The sequence below is a fragment of the Chiloscyllium plagiosum genome, unplaced genomic scaffold, assembly GCF_037043375.1.
Source record: "Chiloscyllium plagiosum isolate Xiang-an unplaced genomic scaffold, Cpla_swu_hap1 HiC_scaffold_35, whole genome shotgun sequence".
Lineage (NCBI taxonomy): Eukaryota > Metazoa > Chordata > Chondrichthyes > Orectolobiformes > Hemiscylliidae > Chiloscyllium > Chiloscyllium plagiosum.
This window is the reverse complement of record NW_028270173.1, coordinates 46,148,995-46,168,315: the sequence shown is the minus strand read 5'-3', so window position 1 is coordinate 46,168,315 and position 19,321 is coordinate 46,148,995. Positions and strand designations below refer to the sequence as shown.

Below are 19,321 nucleotides of genomic sequence, written 5' to 3'. Positions count from 1 at the left end.
TAATATGACACGATTTAAGTAAAGAGTCATTACTTTTGCCTTTTCCGCCCTTTGACTCTGTTTGCTAATTTTATATGCTCATACACTGGGCCCCAGGCCTGACACAGAATGAAACCAAAATGGATTCTCAAGGGATACAAACAGGTAACACATCCATCTTAACAGAGGTGACAATGGTAAAAAGACACTGACTATGTCATACCATACAGACTTCCTTTGGCAGAGAATTGAAAGAGGAATAGTATTTTAAATAAAAGAATATTCTACCTCTCCTCCCAACCAAACCTGTCTTCCCTTTTAATAGACAACTAATGGTGTACAAAGGCACAGCATTTGCAAATCTGTCTTTGCTTGCCTATTATATACATATTTAATGTGCAAAGATTATATACACATTGGAAGTTCTGCTTTTTGACTATGATTTGAAGTATTAAATTGTGAAAAAAACGTTGAGGCGTTTCCGAATATGTATAGCAAGCAATAAGAAATATACAGCAAGTGATTGCATTTACCAGTACCATGCCTATTTCATTCTAAGACAGCATTGTTTTCCATTGTTTTAATAAGTGACACTTTTTCTTCATAAAATCACATCTGACATTTTTTGGCAAAAAGCCGATAGGTTGATAATAAGTGCATTTGTAGAGGGGAGCTTTCTCCTAGTTTTATCAGTATTTCGGGGGGGGGGGGGGGGTTAAATCTGACGAATCCAGTTCACTCCTGATGTAACTGCAACCCTGCAGTGAAAGTTATTTCTCTGCATCACAGAGCCTCTGTTGGAAACAGGGGCGCTGGTGATTTTTAGCCCACCAAGACTGGTTTACAAAGTAAGCATCTCTGAAAGGTACCAGAAGGCGTATTAAAAATGTTCCCAATTTTTTTAAAAAGGATTTAATTTGTTAAGAAACGGACTGGGATACACCTTTGAAAGCAGTGCATGGTTCGGTTTTGGATTCCATGTTATTTTCAGAGTTTTAACATTCAGAAAATGGAGGGACACACTTCAACAGCTCCAATTTAGTTCCCAGCCCGAGCACACATTGAGAGGACAACTTAGACCCATCCTTGAAGTAGACTTTAGATCATAGAACATTACAGCGCAGTACAAGCCCTCAATGTTGCACTGACCTGTGATACCAATCTGAAGGCCATCTAACCTACACTACTGAGTGCATAAAATTCCCAGGATAGTACATGATCCAAGGGGATGACAGTCAGAGAGTAGGGAGCTGGAATCGGGAGTAGACCCAATCTAAATTCAGTCACAGGGTTGTTAAAGTGGTATATTAATGCAGAGTCACACAAACCTAACACAGAGAGAGCACAGATTTAAGATGTGAGTTCTGGTGGAAGATCCTGCATGTGGAACATTAAAGCTATTTTTACTCAGTGCAGTTGCTGCCTGGCTTGTTTTCCTGTTTTGATCTCAGATATCCAGCTTCTGCACTGGAAATACAAGGAGGTCTGGTGAGAGGAATGGGATTGGGAAGCCGTGAGTGTGTAGTGGTTGGGTCTGGGAGGGAGAGGTTGCAGGAGACTTTTGAGGTCAGGTTAAGCATGATCTTTTTTTAGTTAGATACACTAAATAGTAATGGCATGGAATCTATTCGCTTGATTGGCTGGCTTTCTAGTTTGTGATGCTGAGTGATGCCAACAATGTGGGTTCAATTCCAGTTGAGGTTACTATGAAGGATTCTCCTTCTCAATTCTGTCTTCCCCAGAGTGTGGAGCGCATCAGGTGAAAGCACCACTGGTTGCCTATCTCTATTGAGAGAGCAGCCTTATGGGTCTGTAATGACCTTACAGGGCAAGACTTCACCTCTGTCACAAAGACTGCTTGTGAGAAAATGATGGTCATGGATTAGCAAGGATTGAGATCCACAGGAAAGCAGCCTCACAGAGATGTCAACTCTCAGTGATAGCAGCCAAAGTAATGATTGCACAATGAGATATATAAATGGAACAACTGTTCCAATGTACAGATACGTCCTCGGTTTAAAGATTTGTTGCTAGAGCTTCAATCTACAGGGCGTCTAACCACAGGCAGGTCTAATGGGTTCTCCATGTCAGTGAAAGAAGATCGTAACAGCGCAAAGCCCTTGTCCAGATAGATGCTGCCCATTTTCAGACGGCTTTTCCCTCACAAGGCTCTTGTTTTGCAACCATCCCCTGCCAGTCACCTCTGCCAAAGCAGTTAATCCCCTTCCAGTGGGATGGCAAGGCTTGCAGAGGGGATGAAAAGGAAGGAAAGGCATTGACACCAATTCCATCTCGATATCTACTGCGCCTCGAGAGCCTGTTCCGCTGAGTCCTTTCAGTGTGGTGCCTGAGCAACGTGGGAGATGTCAGGACACAGGGCAGAGGGGGAGCGATCTCTGAGGCACTAACAGTGAGACACACGGAGCCCAGAGATGGGCGATGTAGGGTCAGAGAGAAACCCGGGGGTGCAGCATGAGCCCAACTAAGACAAGGAAGTGACGACAGAGGGGAGAGAGAGATGTAAGGGCACTCTGGGTTAGACCATGGGGTCAATGACACTAAGACACATGCACATAACACAGGTTGAATATTCAGTTCACTTTTCATGTCCGGAATTGAAATGAATTCGCTTTATTGTCACTCAAATGAGTCCAGTGAGAAGTTTACAGTCACTGCATTACAGCACCATCTCAGATACAAATGTTAGAAACGAAAATCGCTTCTCAATAATCGCTCTAGACAAATTCAGGAAAACAAAGTTTTATTAACAAGTCAAGTCTGCAGAGTCGGGCACCCTTAAAGAAAAAGGCGCGCTGAGGCTTACAAAGTCTCCCATTATATACAGCACAAGTCCCTCCTCTCCTTGGCTCCAACAAGCCATGAGGTTCACATTCTTAAAAACATCATTATTTTTATCACAAAGTCTGCAACAAATGTCTTCAGAGTCTCTAAAGTTGTTGTTTTTCTCACCCTGTAGTCTTATCAGTCAAAGACTTATTCTTCTCTGTCTGTGCTAGCAGTCTTATCAGTCAAGGACTCATCCTTCCCTGCTGTGTTAATGGCTTCATCAATCAAGAGCCTGCTTGTTTTTACTATCGCTCACAAATTGTCAGCATTCTGCACAATTTAAACTATTCTACTTTTGAGTATATAAAATGGTTGTTAGAAAAGAAACAAAAGTTTTGTCTTTTATTATAGATCAGTCTGTGGTCCAGGCACATCTTAAAGTTTAAACCGAAATTACCTCTCACAATTCCACCCTTTTCTTTCTTTAAGATGTGCCTGACCAAGATAAGCCCCCCCTTCCCTCAAGGGCCCGGGAAATCCTTGGTCTTTCGCAGCAACATCACTTTAAGTTCCCGCGTCCCATGTTGTGGAACCACCACTGCCTGGAGTCGGGAAATATTTTTCTGAATTAAAAACTGAATACAAGGAATTAGGCAGGGTGTTACGAGAAGAAGAATCATGCCTCCCCCAACCACCAGCAACGCTAACATTTAAAACAGTGGCTATTCTAGAGGTGAGATCAATAAACAGGTTTTGTGTAACATCAGGGAGTTCAATCTTTCCTTCTACCTCTTCGTATACAGATGGCACTTTAGGGAGTACGACCGTGCCCTGACGGTCTTGCTCTTTCCCCAACCCCCGATCAGGGATCTGTATCTTGGTCTCCTTGACTCTGTCAACCTGCTCCCTGAGCAACACGGAGGATAGGTCCCACCTCCCAGTTTTGCTGATACACACCCAGCGGTCATTTATAGGGCATCCATGGATTTTGCCACCGTATCCTTTATTATATACCTGATAATAGGGTCTCCCATCCTCCCAACATTCATGGCGTGCACTCACATCGTAACACCTATCGTCCACATAGGAATGGGACACAAATGATCCCGAATAGATTCGAATCCCAAGTCTTACTGTAGTTCGACATTTGTCACATCTCCCCTCACCCTCCCCCACATACAGGAGTAAACTGATCAATATCCCCACCAATACAGTCCAAGTAGAGTTCATTGTTGCTGTCTTTTCAGTTTTACCGACAACGGCTTGTCCCCTTGCTCGCATGTCCAGGTGCTTTCTTCTTCAGGCGGAACAGGCCCCTTTATCCTTGACGCGTGGACCCACCCTTTTTCTTTCGTCCGAACAGCTGCTTCAGTTGTTAACAGAACCAGGAACGGACCTTCCCACCGCGGCTGGAGCTTTTCGGCCTTCCAGGTCTTAACAAGTATCCAATCTCCGGGCTCCACCTTATGCAGGAGGAAGTCGAGCGGCGGAGTCTGAGCCAGGAGACCTTTCCTCCGGAGTTCTGCAAAAGAACAGGATAAGGCCAGTAAATAGGTTCGGATAAATACATCCCCCCCTTGTAGAGTGGGACATCCATCAACCTTACTCCAATACGGTAATCCGAACAGCATTTCATAGGGGGAAACCCCGACATCTCGGCGAGGTGCCGTACGTATCCTCAATAGGGCAATGGGCAGGCACTTTGGCCAGGGTAACTTAGTTTCTAACATCAGCTTAGTCAATTGGGTCTTGAGCGTGCCATTCATTCTCTCAACTCGACCCGAACTCTGAGGATGCCAGGGTGTGTGGAATTTCCATTGGATACCCAGGGCAGTACAGATCAAATGGTGTAGCTTAGAAATAAAATGCGTCCCGCAGTCTGAGTCGATAGATTCCATCATGCCATATCTCGGGATTATGTTCTCTAACAACAGTCGGGCCACGGTTGGTGCATCGTCTTTGGCAGTTGGGAAAGCCTCTACCCAGTGAGTGAAATGGTCTACTATTACTAGCAGATATTTCCATCTCTGTACTGGGGGTAATTCTGTGAAGTCGACTTGGATCCTCTGAAATGGCCTAATCGCGAGGGTCTGACCACCAGCTGGCATAGAACGCATGGCTTTCTGATTAATACGCCGGCAAGTGGGGCATCCGACTACCTCTTGTTGGGCTAATGTGTATATCCCCCTGCATACATAGTCTCTCAGGATTGTATCACACATGGCTTGCACCCCCCAGTGGGTCTGATGGTGTAATCGGTGCAGAATACCCCGGGTGATCTGTTTGTTCAGTACTTGTCTCCCATCAGGAACCGTCCACTTCCCGTTAGTATCTAGCCGGGCACCCAATTGATCCATTTTCTCTAACTTCTTTCGTATGTCCGGCCAGGCCTTTGATACAAACTCTACCCGTATGAGTTGTTGCCCCACGTCCGTCTCAGGGTCCACCCCAGCAAACTGCTGCAAATTCTTCCCAATCCTGTCTAGGAAGTCCGTAGGGGTTTCCTCCGGGTTTTGATGATTACCAAAGGCCTTGGTAAAATTGTGCCCCTTCGGGGCTGCGTGTCTTATTCCTTTTATCCAATATTCCCGCATGTCTCTCATGTTGCGCCGTCCTTCCTCCGTGTTCTTATCCCACTCGGGGTCGGTGAGGGGAAACTTCTGCTCCCCTCCTTCTCCCCCCTCTCTCTCCCAGACCAAGAGCGCAGCTTGTCGTATCATCTGACGCTCCTGGCTAGAGAACAATGTTTTCATGATGGAACACATCTCTTCCCACGTGTAAGTATTCGGACCCAGGAACTGATCCAATTGTTCAGCAAGTCCCATGGGGTCCTCTAGTAGACCCTTCATCTCCCTCCTGAAATTCCGTACTTCAGTACTCGTCAAGGGAACGTTCACATATCCCGTCCTTCCCTCCTCGCCCCCCATGGGCACTTCCCGGAGTGGATTCATTCTTGCAATCGAGACAGGGTTTTGTCTGTGACCCTTTTCAGCTTGAGATCTGGTCTGTACCCCTGAGGTAGTTTGTGATTCCTCCCCATTTTCTTCCCCTTCCCCTGAATCGTCGTCACCCGAAGGAACATTCTGTGGGGCAGACGGGGTCACGTAGGGCGGCGGTAAGTGATCTAAAGGGTCCCATTCTTTCTGCCCTTTCGAGTCTTTATTAGTCACCTGCATTTGGCAAGATATCGTAACCGGCAGCCAACAAAGGGCATAATCACTTTCTTCCAGATTAACATCAGGTTTTGAATTGACATATAAAATGAGGGCTTGCCGGACCCAGTCTTCGTCAGTACCGAATCTAGGCCACCACACTGAGTCGCCCTGAATAGGTTTCTGGGACCACTTTTGACAGTATTTTACCACCTTCCTTTTAGATTTTCCCTTTCTTCCACCCTGATCCCAATTATTTAGCATTCTCCCTAACGGACTATCGTCAGGTACCCCGGGGTATGTGTCATTGTCCCTGTTTAAGCCTACCTTTCCCTTAATCGCCTTAGATCCCTTATTTCCCATTTCCGAGGACTTCGTATTTTTCCCGTGATAATCTATCACAATGTAGCCAATTCCCGGACCTTCAGTCCCGTGATCGCCCAGGTTCCTTTGCAGGCACCCCCGGTCTTTGGATTCCTGTGTCCTACGTCTCTGTGACACAAATCACAGGCACCCCGTAGGTACACGTTCCTCCTCAAACACGGTCTCTGCAAAATCCCTCACAGGTGAGCCCCGGTCTCTAGATTCCTGAGTCCCACGTCTCTGTAGAAAAAATCCACAGGCACCCCGTAGGTACCCAGTCCTCCGGAAACACGGTCCCCGCAAGTTTTTTCTTACCTGGGTTCGGTGCACCGAAATTACTCGATCGTTAACCGTCCCCACTGCCTCGGGTACACCCCTCCTTTGTTTTCCTGAGCCTCCCGGATATCACTCGCTCAAGCCGCGCGGGGCGACAAGCAAGGAATCAGGGACTGCCGAACTCGGCAGGGTGCACCTTCTCCGATATCCTTCCTCAACTCCCCTTGCGGCCGGAGTGTTGATCCCGGACGAGCCCCCAAGTTGTTAGAAACGAAAATCGCTTCTCAATAATCGCTCTAGACAAATTCAGGAAAACAAAGTTTTATTAACAAGTCAAGTCTGCAGAGTCGGGCACCCTTAAAGAAAAAGGCGCGCTGAGGCTTACAAAGTCTCCCATTATATACAGCACAAGTCCCTCCTCTCCTTGGCTCCAACAAGCCATGAGGTTCACATTCTTAAAAACATCATTATTTTTATCACAAAGTCTGCAACAAATGTCTTCAGAGTCTCTAAAGTTGTTGTTTTTCTCACCCTGTAGTCTTATCAGTCAAAGACTTATTCTTCTCTGTCTGTGCTAGCAGTCTTATCAGTCAAGGACTCATCCTTCCCTGCTGTGTTAATGGCTTCATCAATCAAGAGCCTGCTTGTTTTTACTATCGCTCACAAATTGTCAGCATTCTGCACAATTTAAACTATTCTACTTTTGAGTATATAAAATGGTTGTTAGAAAAGAAACAAAAGTTTTGTCTTTTATTATAGATCAGTCTGTGGTCCAGGCACATCTTAAAGTTTAAACCGAAATTACCTCTCACACAAAGGCACAGATACTCAAGTTCAAATTCTTAGGAAACAAAAAAAAGTTAGGAAAGTCAAGAAATAAATAGCCCATCATTATCAGTCTTCAGAATAAACCTGAAAAATAAAAAAAAGTGAAAAGTTCAGAGTATCAGTCTTTCTGACCCACTCCACGCTGGCACCAACTCACAAAGGAGACCCCCAATACCACGCCGCCACCAATGTAGGGGTTGCCCCACTTTAGGCGCCATCTCTTCACCGCTGGGCCCACTTCGCTGACACCACAGACCCCACACTTACCCAGTAACCAAGAGTCATTGGCTCTGCTGCCGGGACAGGCCACACTCAGCATCTCACTTTAACTGCAGTTGTTGCTTTGCGGGGCTGCCATCTTGAAGAGTCCGCTGCCTCCGTCCCCGATCACTGGACAGGCTTTGCTGCCACTACTGGGCCAAAATGCCAGGAGGGGAACCTCACTGCTGCCCCCCCGCTGGCCCTGAACACCAGGAGGGGAACCTCACTGCTGCCCCCCGCTGGCTGTGAACACCAGGAGGGGAACCTCACTGCTGCCCCCCACTGGCCCTGAATGCCAGGAGGGGAACCTCACTGCTGCCCCCCCGCTGGCCCTGAACACCAGGAGGGGAACCTCACTGCTGCCCCCCGCTGGCCCGGAATGCCAAGAGGACATACTCACTGCTGCCCCCCCACTGGCCTCAAATGCCTGGAGGGGAACCTCACTGCTGCCCCCAGCTGGCCCCGAATGCCAAGAGGGGATCCTCACTGCTGCCCCCCACTGGCCCCGAATGCCTGGAGGGGAACCCCACTGCTGTCCCCCGCTGGCCCTGAACACCAGGAGGGGAACCTCACTGCTGCCCCCCGCTGGACCCAAATGCCTGGAGGGGATCCTCACTGCTGCCCCCCGCTGGCCCCAAATGCCTGGAGGGGAACCTCACTGCTGCCCCCCGCTGGCTGTGAACACCAGGAGGGGAACCTCACTGCTGCCCCCCGCTGGCCCCGAATGCCAGGAGGGGATCCTCACTGCTGCCCCCCGCTGGCCCTGAACACCAGGAGGGGAACCTCACTGCTGCCCCGCGCTGGCCCCGAATGCCTGGAGGGGAACCTCACTGCTGCCCCCCACTGGCCCCAAATGCCTGGAGGGGAACCTCACTGCTGCCCCCCGCTGGCCTTGAACACCAGGAGGGGAACCTCACTGCTGCCCCCCACTGGCCCTGACACCAGGAGGGGAACCTCACTGCTGCCCCCCGCTGGCCTTGAACACCAGGAGGGGAACCTCACTGCTGCCCCCCACTGGCCCTGACACCAGGAGGGGAACCTCACTGCTGCCCCCCACTGGCCTTGAACACCAGGAGGGGAACCTCTCTGCTGCCCCCCACTGGCCCCAAATGCTTGGAGGGGAACCACACTGCTGCCCCCGCTGACCCCGAATGCCTGGAGGGGAACCTCACTGCTGCCCCCCACTAGCCCCAAATGCCTGGAGGGGAACCTCTCTGCTGCCCCCTGCTGGCCCTGAACACCAGGAAGGAAACCTCACTGCTGCCCCCTGCTGGCCCTGAACACCAGGAGGGGAACCTCACTGCTGCCCCCTAATGATGAGAGATTGCATTCACTGCTGCGCCTCCGATCACCAGGGGAATGTCCTCACTGCCGCCGGTTCCTCCAATCACCGGGAAGAGCCACGTCTGCCACTCTGCATGTGAGCCTCCCTCGCTACCGTGCGTCTGTGTGTGTGGCCAGATTGTGGCTTCTATTGATATCAAAGCAAACATTCGAAGATATGAGAGTGGTGTCTGTGAAACATTCCTTCCTCACCTGTGGACTCAGTATTCTTCATGAGTTGATACCTCTGGCACATACCCACTTTACAGTGCCAGGCAACGGTGTGGGGGTGGGGAGAATGCGACTGGGAGGAAGACTTTGGGAGAGTGGGGTAGGGAAAGAGATTCAGACTGGGGAAAGATTGGGATATGGGGAAGATATTGGGGTTAGAGGGAGAGATTATGATTGGGAGCAGATTAGCATGTGGGGGAAGACATTGGGATAGGGAGAGGGATTGGAATTGTGGAAGACTGGGATGTGGGGGAAGATATTGGGACAGAGGGAGAGATTGGGACAACCAATGTCTGAAGCAGGGGGTGGGGGAGGGAGGAGGTAGAGGTGTGATGACGGATTATTCTCCTTGGACTTGGAAGCTGATGACTGGCGTGATGCTCTGGAGACTTGGGTTGGAATTTCCTCACAACACAGGGTGGAATTTGAATCTTTTTAAAAATTTAGAATTTAAATAGTCAGTGATAACCATGAATGGCCTGTTGAACAGTAAACTCCAATGTTTATTAGTCTCTTTGATATGCTACTGTACCCTGCATTTGTGATAAAATATATATGTGTAAAGACAGTATAATGAATAAAGGATAAATTTTACAATTAAAAATGATCTTGCGCTCTCAAAGCAGAGGGCACAGGCATTAAAGAACGATAAAGTTGCTCTGGAAATTAGAAGGACTGGTGGTTTTTATAGAGGTGCTGTGTGGGAGTAGCACGGTAGCTAAGTGGCTAGCACTGCTGCCTCACAGCGCTAGGGACACAGGTTTGATTTCAGGCTCGGTGACTGTGTGGAGTTTGCACATTCTCCCTGTGTCTGTGTGGGCTTCCTCCGGGTGCTCCGGTTTCCTCCCACAGTCCAGAGATGTGCAGGTTAAGGCCCTCACCCTGATGGCCACCTTTGTGTGTGGCTGCATCAAGCTGTGCGTGGATCCCCGGTACGCAAACACCAAGTGTCACTACGTACTGAGGTTCTACCTGTCCCCGGTGTTGCGAATGATGGGCCTGGCCTTGCTGCCGCGGAACGCTCCGAGTAGTTGGACCGTTCCGTATCACCTGTCCTTCGTGGAGAAGTTTATGAAGAAAAACACCTTTGACCACAAGTCCATCAGGAAGTGGTCAGCACGTAGTGTCCTTGAGACCCTTCGGGAAAAGGAGAGGGCGGATCCTGTCGAGCGGTTCCCTGAGCAGACTGTCAAAGCCATTTGGCAGAATGCCTCATCGCCAGAACTTTCCAACAAGCACCAAGACATGGCTTGGCTGGTGGTGAGAAGTGCTCTGCCTGTGAGATCCTTTATGCACGCCCGGACTCTCAGCCACACCGCACGCTGCCCTCGAAGACCACTGTGTAACACCTGCCAGCCTAAAGAAGAACAGGGACCCACGCAGTCATTTGGACCCTGCTGACGCCTCAGCTCAAAATGTAATCGTACAGACCTGTAAATAGGAATGATTACTCTGTGTTCAGTATGCAAACAAATGGAATGTTTAGATTAGATTAGATTACTTACAGGGTGGAAACAGGCCCTTCGGCCCAACAAGTCCACACTGACCCGCCGAAGCGCAACCCACCCATACCCCTACCCCTACATTTACCCCTTTAACCTAACACTATGGGCAATTTAGCGTGGCCAATTCACCTGACCCTGCACATCTTTGGACTGTGGGAGGAAACCGGAGCACCCGGAGGAAACCCACGCATCCTTTATGCACGCCCGGACTCTCAGCCGCACCGCACGCTGCCCTCGAAGACCACTGTGTTTACATATGTATAGCATGTCCAACTGTACAGACCATCAAAGTATTTTATGAATAAAGTATATTTTTGAAATTAAAAAAAGGATTTTGCCTTCACAATGTTATAATTGTACCAGCTTCCACTGGCAGCTCATTCCATACACGCACTACCCCCTGGGTGAAAAAGTTTCCCTTATGCTCCTTTCGTATATTCACCCTCTCACCCTAAACCTATGCCTCTAGTTCTGGACCCCCCCACCCAATGCTGTTCACCCTATCCCTGCCCCTCATGATTTATAAACTTCTACAAATTGACCCCTCAGCCTCTGATGCTCCAGGGAAAACAGACCCAGCTTATTCAGCTTCCCCCTACAGCTCAAAACCGCCAACCCTGGCAACATCTTTGCAAATCTTTTTCTGAACCCTTTCAAGTTTCACAAAATCCTTCCAATAGGAAAGAGACCAGAATTGCACACTGTATTCCAAAAGTGGCCTGACCAATGTCCTGTACACCTGCAACATGACCTCCCAACTCCTATTCTTAATGTTCTGACCAATAAATGAAAGCATACTAAGTGACTTTTTCACGATCCTATCTACTTTTGACTCTACTTTCACAGAGCTATGAACCTGCACTCCAAGGTCTCTTTGTTCAACAACACTCCCCAGGACCTGACCATTAAGTGTATAAGTCTAGCCCTGCTTTGCCTTTCCAAAATGCAGCACCTCGCATTTATCTAAATTAAACTCCATCTGCCAGTCCTCAGCCAATTGGCCCGTCTGATCAAGATCCCATTGTACTCGGAGGAAACCCTCTTCGCTGTCCACCACACCTCCAGTTTTGGTGTCATCTGCAAACTTACTAACTATACCTCTTATGCTCGCATCCAAATCATTTATATAAATGATGAAAAGCAGCAGACCCAGCACTCCACTGGTCACAGGCCTCCAGTCTGAAAAGCAGCCCTCCACCACCACCCTCTGTCTTCTACCTTCAAGCCAGTTCTGTATCCAAATGGCTAGTTCTCTATGTATTCCAGGTGATCTAAGCATGCTAACCACTCTCCCATGGGGAATCTTGTCGAACGCCTTACTGAAGTCCATTTAGATCACACCCACCACTCTGCCCTCATGAATCCTCTTTGCTCCCTCTTCAAAATCTCAATAACGTTAGTTTCTGTGGCACTGGATTTGCACTGGGCTCTTTGACCCTCAATTAGCAATCTTGAATGGTGGACGAAGAGGGGATGTGGGAAGGACACTTGTGTATCTCTGCCCTGACTTTACTGGCACAGCCCCACCACCTCTGCAGGTTATGGAGAACAGGTACATTCAGACCAGGAAGGGACCCCAGTCCCTGAGAAGCCTGCCCATTGAATTAGGTGAAATGTCCCCAAAACATGGCAATGATTGACTATCTACTGCCTTCTGGGAAATTATGGATGGGTAATAAATGCTGGTCCACCTAGTGACACCCTCATCCTGTGAGCAAGTAAAAATACATTTCCAAGTCAGGATGGCGAGAGCCTTAAAGAGGAGCTTGCAGATTGGTGGAGGTGTTCCCATGTATCTGTTACCCTCCTCCTTCCAGATAGGAGTGAGTGTGCGTTTGGAAAGTCCTGTCTGAGGACCTTTGGTGAATTTCTGCAGTGTATCTTGTAGATGGTAGACTCTGCTACGATTGAGGATCAGTGATGCAGGGAGGGAATATTTGTGATTGTTGTTGAGTGTGAATCCTGAACGCTGTCGCCATATTATTACAATGGCTACAGAGCAGATCAGAGGTCAGGAATCCTGCGGCGGGTATCGAATCACAGAATCCCGCCAAGGCAGGCAGAGGTCATTCAGCCCAGTGATTCTGCGCCAACCCACTGAAGATCATCCCACCTAGACCCAAGCCCTCACCCATCCCAAAAACCCCGCATTAACCATGGCTAACCCACCCAGCCTGCACATCCTTGGGCACTACAATTTAGATTAGATTAGATTCCCCACAGTGTGGACACAGGCCCTTCGGCCCAACAAGTCCACACCAACCTCCGAAGGGTAACCCATCCAGACCCATCTCCCTCTGACTAATGCACCTAACATTATGGGCAATTTAGCACAGCCAATTCACCTGACCCGCACAACTTACGACTCATAAGGTGGCACGGTGGCTCAGAGGTTATCACTGCTGCCTCACAGCACCAGGGTCCCAGGTTCAATTCCAGCCTGGGCGACGGACTATGGAGTCTTATATATTCTCCCTGTGTCTGCGTGGGTTTCCTCCGAGTGCTCAGGTTTCCTCATACAGTCCAAAGATGTGCAGGTTAAGTGAATTGGCCATGCTAAATTGCCCATACTTCTCGGTGCATGAGGGAGATGGGTCTGGATAGACCGAAGGGCCTGTTTCTGCCCTGGAGGGAATCTAATCTAATCATATCATATAATCTCCATAGTGTGGAAACAGGCCTTCTGGTCCAACAATCCACACCGACCCTCCGAACAGTAACCCACCCAGACCCATTCCCCTTCCCTATTACTCTACATTTACTCCTGACTAATTTACCTAACCTGCACATTCCTGAATACTATGGATTGTGGGAAACCCATGCAGACACGAGGAGAATGTGCAAACTCCACACAGACAGTCCCCCGAGGCTGAAATTGAACCCAGGCCCCTGGCGCTGTGAGGCAGCAGTGCTAACCACTGAGCCACCGTGCTGTCCTGACTTTGGGAGGAAATTGGAGCACCCAGAGGAAACCCACGCAGGCATGGCAAAATGTGCAAACTCCACACAGTCGACTGGAGCTGGAATCAAATCTGGGTCCCGAGAGCAGTGTGACGGCAGTGCTAACCACTGAGCCACTTTATCTTCCCCAACTCACCTCCTGACTCCCCTGTCTCCCATCTACAAGTTCAGAGTGTAATGGAATACTCTTCACTTGCCTGGATTGCAGCTTCAACACTCTCCAAGTCTAACACCAGCTGTAACAAAACAGCCCACTCAATCAGCATCCTATGTAAGCATTCACTCCCTCCATATTGATACACAGTGTGTGCCAGTCACAAGGTGCAACACAGCAACTTGCCAGTACTCCTTTGACAGTGCCTTCCAAACCCATGCCCTCTACCATCTTGGAGGACAAGGGCAGCAGATGCATGAGAACACCGAGCCCTGCAGGTTCCCCTGAAGTTAGTTCAGCATCCTGACTTGGAACTGTATGGCTCTGCCTTCAGTGTCACTGGGTCAAAATCCTGAAACTCAAATGACTGTAGCAGCTCAGGGAAATGGCTTAGCACCAACTTCTCCAAAGTAAAAGTATATGCTCAAAACCCTCAAAGGAGTTTTCACTCGCGAGGTGAGGCCCAAAACCACAACCGATTATGGTGAGATACCCCCTGTCAACCACGTGTGTAGAGCCACTGAGTAGAAACATCATTGTTGTGACTGCTGCAATGCAGAGATAGGGACCGATGCGATCTTATCCAGGGGAACATAAAACACTTCAGCCTAATAAGCCAGGCACATCCTTCCCTTCACAGATCCACATTGACTGTTCGATCACTTCACACTCACTGTGATTCCAGCAATTCTTTTCTTATCTGGTTTCTGCGTCTCACTGGTTATTAATGGCCGAGTGATACTTCCAACTTTTTAACCCGAGGCATGACTCCACAATCTCTTAGTGACATTTTCCTAAACTTTCAATCAGATAATATAAACAAGAAGTAGATGGTACTGGTCATGGGCTTGGAAGGTGTTACGTGAGGTGCCTTGGTGAATTTCTGCAGTGCATCTTGGAGATAGTACTGTATACACTCACGGTACTGAGCATCATTGGTAGAGGAACTAAATTTAGTTGATCTCGTGGGCTGCTTTAGATTATATGATGGAAACAGACCCTTCAGCCCAACAAGTCCACACTGACCCTCCAAAGGAGAGCAACTCACCCAGACCCATCCCCCCATCTAATATTTACCCCAACTAATGCAGCTAACAGTATGGGCAATTTAGCACGGCCAAGTCACTTGACCCGCACATTGTTAGATTGTGGGAGGAAACAGACACAGGGAGAATGTGCAAACTCCACACAGACATTCCCCCAAGGCAGGAATTGAACCTGGGTCCCCTGTGCTATGCTAACCAATGAGCCACCGTGCCACCCAGCTTTGTCAAGTTTCTTCAATGGTGATGTGGAGGTGCTAGTGTCGGACTGGAGTGGACACAAGGTCATAGTTCAACAGGTTTATTTGAAATCACAAGCTTTCACAGCACTGCTCCATCGCCTGATAAAGATGCAGCCCTCAGAAAGCTTGTGATTTCAAATAAACCTGGTGGACTATAACCTGGTGTCGTGTGACTTCTGACCTTCTTCAGTGTTGTTGGAGCTGCTCACATCCAGGCACGTGGGGGAGAATCCCATCTGACTTACGCCTTGCAGAAGGTCATGGCAGAAGCTGTTTGCAATTTCCAACAAATTCACTGCTCATCCATTGCATGGCAGCCTATGGCATTGTGCTGTACACATGTTGGGTTACTGCTTTCCCTATACCACAACAGTGACCATACTCCACAGTGACCACTGTGAGAGATCACATCATCCTGAAAGGTGCTTGACCAACGCAAGAATTTTGCTTTCTTTTAAAATATCTTTCGCGGTTAATTGCACTGATCGATGAGGGACCATTTCACGCTGACTGACCTCCTGGTGTTTTTTTGTTTCAGAGCTCTAGCCGCCTGTTGAATGAAGCACCGTTAATGCTGTCATGACCCTGCTGTGACCTCTGGTGACAGCAATTCATGGCCACTTAGTTATCAAGGCTGTGAGTGTGGTTTGCTGTCGGTTGACTTTCTGTGGAGACAAAATGCAGTATCAGTGGGTAAGTGGCTTATCTAAGTTGAGATGTAACTCGGCAGATAGAGGTGCCCCGCGTTTTGATGGACAACAGTTGCTTTTCCCTGCCCGGAGAGTTTGAGAAATATCATGGTAATCCTCTCCCTGGAATGCTCACATCATTGTAACGATCCAACATGAAGTGAACAAAACTGTCCCGATTCTATAAACCAAGCCTTTCCCTGCTCCTTGAGCCATCTGCCAATAATTAATGTGCTTTTTATGTTCAAACCGAATGGCAGATCCATCCTGCCACACAGAGACCCTGCTGGTTGAAACGCAGCCTGACCTTGGCAGCTGCATTGAATGTCTGAGGGACGATACAAGCTGCGGGTTCATTTATGGGAAATAGCAACTGTTGTTGGCCGAGAGTCAAGTCATTCCCACATCATGGGATGGAGTCAGGGGAAAACACAGAAAATAACAAAATGCATTGAAGTAAGGCCTTTCACAACCTCAGCTCTCATTGGTCAACTTTGACACAGAGCCATTGTTATAAAGTAGGAAACGTGGCAGCGAAATGTGCCCAGAAAACCCCCCTCTTTGAAATAGTGCCATGGGAACTTCCACATGTACCCAGATAGGCAGATGGGGTGTCAGCTTAACGTCTCATTGATGTTAAAAGGTGCAAGCTCTGACAGTGCAGCACTCCCTCAGTACTGTACTGGATTAAACAGCAGACATTCCTGCACTCCGATCTCTGGAGGGTGAACCAGAGCCCCTTGTGTCTGCTACCAATTCAATCACAACCTTGAAGCAAAGTCTCAGGGGAAAACAGAGCACTCAACAGAAACGCAGAGCTGGGTTTTACATACCCCCCCATTCTTTGGCCAGAGGTGGGGAGGGTGACATAAAATGGGATGGACACCCATCAACTTCCCTGAGCTGTTCCTGACAGCATGGTGTGGTGGGCGGCTCTGAAATAAATTAACCATTGAGGGTCGATTGAGCTCATACGAGGCCATGTGATCTCATCCCATCCCACAACAGGGATGGTGTTGGCGGAAGGGACTGGTTGCTTTTTTTTTCCTCCAAGAAATGACTTTTGAAAGGCAGAAAACACAGGGTGGCCCTATCGACAGGGGCTCTCTGTACTCTCCTTCCAGAAATCCAGGTTGCATTTACAACTAAGCTTGGCACTGCTCAGGGATTTCAAGAGCTACCAGCCTGTGGAGCATTACCACCCCGGCAAGGGGTTGGCAATCCAACTGTGCCCTTGTTTAACACAGCCCACTCTACGGTAAGGGCATGGACCAGGCATTCCTTGCTATCAGTCAGATACAGACTGGTTTATAATTGCAGAGGGCAGGGGATGGGTTAGCATTTCACCCCTAGCTCCCCCACTCCCACAAAACATTTCACCTGTAAAATCTCCAGGGTCCATCACAGCCTGGATTGAATGGGAATGGTAATCCCTTGGGGGGGTAACGATGCCCTCAGCCCCATGCCAATTTACCCAAACAATTCTAACAGAAACCAGCTAGTGTGGGAGACCATCAGGTTCAGGGGCCAGGCTGGTATATACCCCCATTCAACTGGAGTCATAGAATCCCTGTAGTATGGAAGCAGACCATTCAGCCCATTGAATCCACACTGACCCTCCAAAGAGTATCCCACACAGACCCACCCCTGCATTTACCATGGCTCATCCTGCGCATCCCTGGACACTATGAGCAATTTAGCATGGGCAATCTACCCTAACCTGCATATTGTTGGACAGTGGGAAGAAACCAGAGCACCCAGAGGAAATCCACACAGACAGTCACCTGAGGCTGGAATCGAACTAGGGCTCCTGGGACTATGCGGCAGCAGTGCAAACCACCAATCCACCATGTCACCTTGAAAGATTGCAAGCAGCATTGTCAAACAGGTTTAAACTCAGTGAACTGACAGATTTAGGTTCAGTGTTCTGATAAAGAGTCACTGGACCCAAAACATTAACTTGGCTTTTTCTTCCCCAAAGATGCTGCCAGACCTGCTGAGTTTCTCCAACAATTTCTTTGTTTTTGTTTCTTTGTTTTATTTCTGTTTGATTTTGATCCAATGTTAGGTGAGGTTCATCCCATGAGATCAGCATTGATGAAATACTTCACCAATAAGGAAGAGGCGATGGTGCAGTAGCAACATCAGTGAACTAGAAACTCTGGTTTAGACACTGGGCGATCAATGCACCAGTCCCACGGGGACAATTGGTGGAATCTAATTTCAATTAATTCATTTGGAAAATAAAAGTGAGCAACAACTATTGACGCCAATTGTTATAAAACCCATGCGGCTCACTAATGAGAGTGTGTAGATGCTGGAAAAGCACAGCAGGTCAGGCAGCATCTGAGGAGCCCTTCATCAGGAATTAACCTTAACCTGGTCTACAAGTAACTCCAGACCCAACACAGTGTGGTCAACCCTTAACGGCCCTCTGAAATGATCTTGTGAGCTACTCAGCTTACGGGCAACAACTGTTGACCTTGTCAGTGCTGGCAGACCCCATGAAAGAGTCGTGGAGTGTTTATAGTGCCGAAAGAGGCCCTTAGACCTCATGAATCATCAAATTACAGAGCGCAGAAAGAGGCCATTTAACCCATCGAGTCTACTTTCACCCTCCCAAAAGCATCCCATCCAGACCCCCACCCTATCCCTGTAACCCCAACTCTACCATAGTTAATCCACCTAGCCTGCATATCATTGGACACTGTGGGGCAATTTAGCACAACCTAACCTGCGTTGGACTTTGGGCTGTGGGAGGAAACTGGAGTGTCCTGCAGAAACCCACTCAGATGCAAACTCCACAAAGACAGTCACCCAACGGAGGGTGAGGGACCCTGGGTCTGTGAGGCAGCAGTGTTGCCATGTCATCCACCATTATATTCTAAAACCAACACAGAGAGTACTGGAGAAACTCAGCAGTTCTGTCAGCAACTGTGGAGAAAAATAGAGTTGTGAAAATTGTGACTATCTGTGAAAACGGAGTGGCATGGACAAGTTGGGATGAAGGGCCTGTTTCCATGCTATAAACCACTGTGATTGAATGATATCATGCTTTGAATCTGGTAAGACTCAGAACTGATTTTCATCCACCTATTCTATTCTGCAGCACCTCGCCCACAGCCTTCTATGTTATGACATTTCAAGTGCTTATCTAAATCATTCATAATATCTTGAGGATTCTTGCTTCCTCTACACTTTCAGGCATAAAGTTTCAGATACTCACAACTCTCTGAGTGAATATTTATTTCCTCAACTTGGGGTGGCACAGTGGCTCAGTGGTTAGCACTGCTGCCTCACAGCACCAGAGTCCCAGGTTCAATTCTAGCCTTGGGTGACTGACTGTGTGGAGTTTGCACATTCTCCCCATGTCTGGGTGGGTTTCCTACCACAGTCCAAAGATGTGTGGGTCAGGTGAATTGGCCATGCTAAATTGCCCACAGTGTTAAGTGCATTAGTCAGAGGGAAATGGCTCTCTGTGGGTTACTCTTCGGAGGGTCGGGTGTGGACTGGTTGGGCCGAAGGGC

General features: G+C 48.5%; 1 long non-coding RNA gene across 1 annotated transcript; it reads right to left on the bottom strand.

The window, feature by feature from the left end:
* Window positions 1–2,538: 2,538 nt before the first annotated feature.
* LOC148140763 (uncharacterized) lies at window positions 2,539–15,758 on the bottom strand. Its single transcript, XR_015753077.1, has 3 exons — window positions 15,621–15,758; window positions 6,597–7,469; window positions 2,539–4,288 (listed from the first exon to the last, which is right to left on the bottom strand). It is a non-coding gene; the product is annotated as an uncharacterized LOC148140763 (long non-coding RNA).
* Between the last annotated feature and the right edge of the window lie 3,563 nt (window positions 15,759–19,321).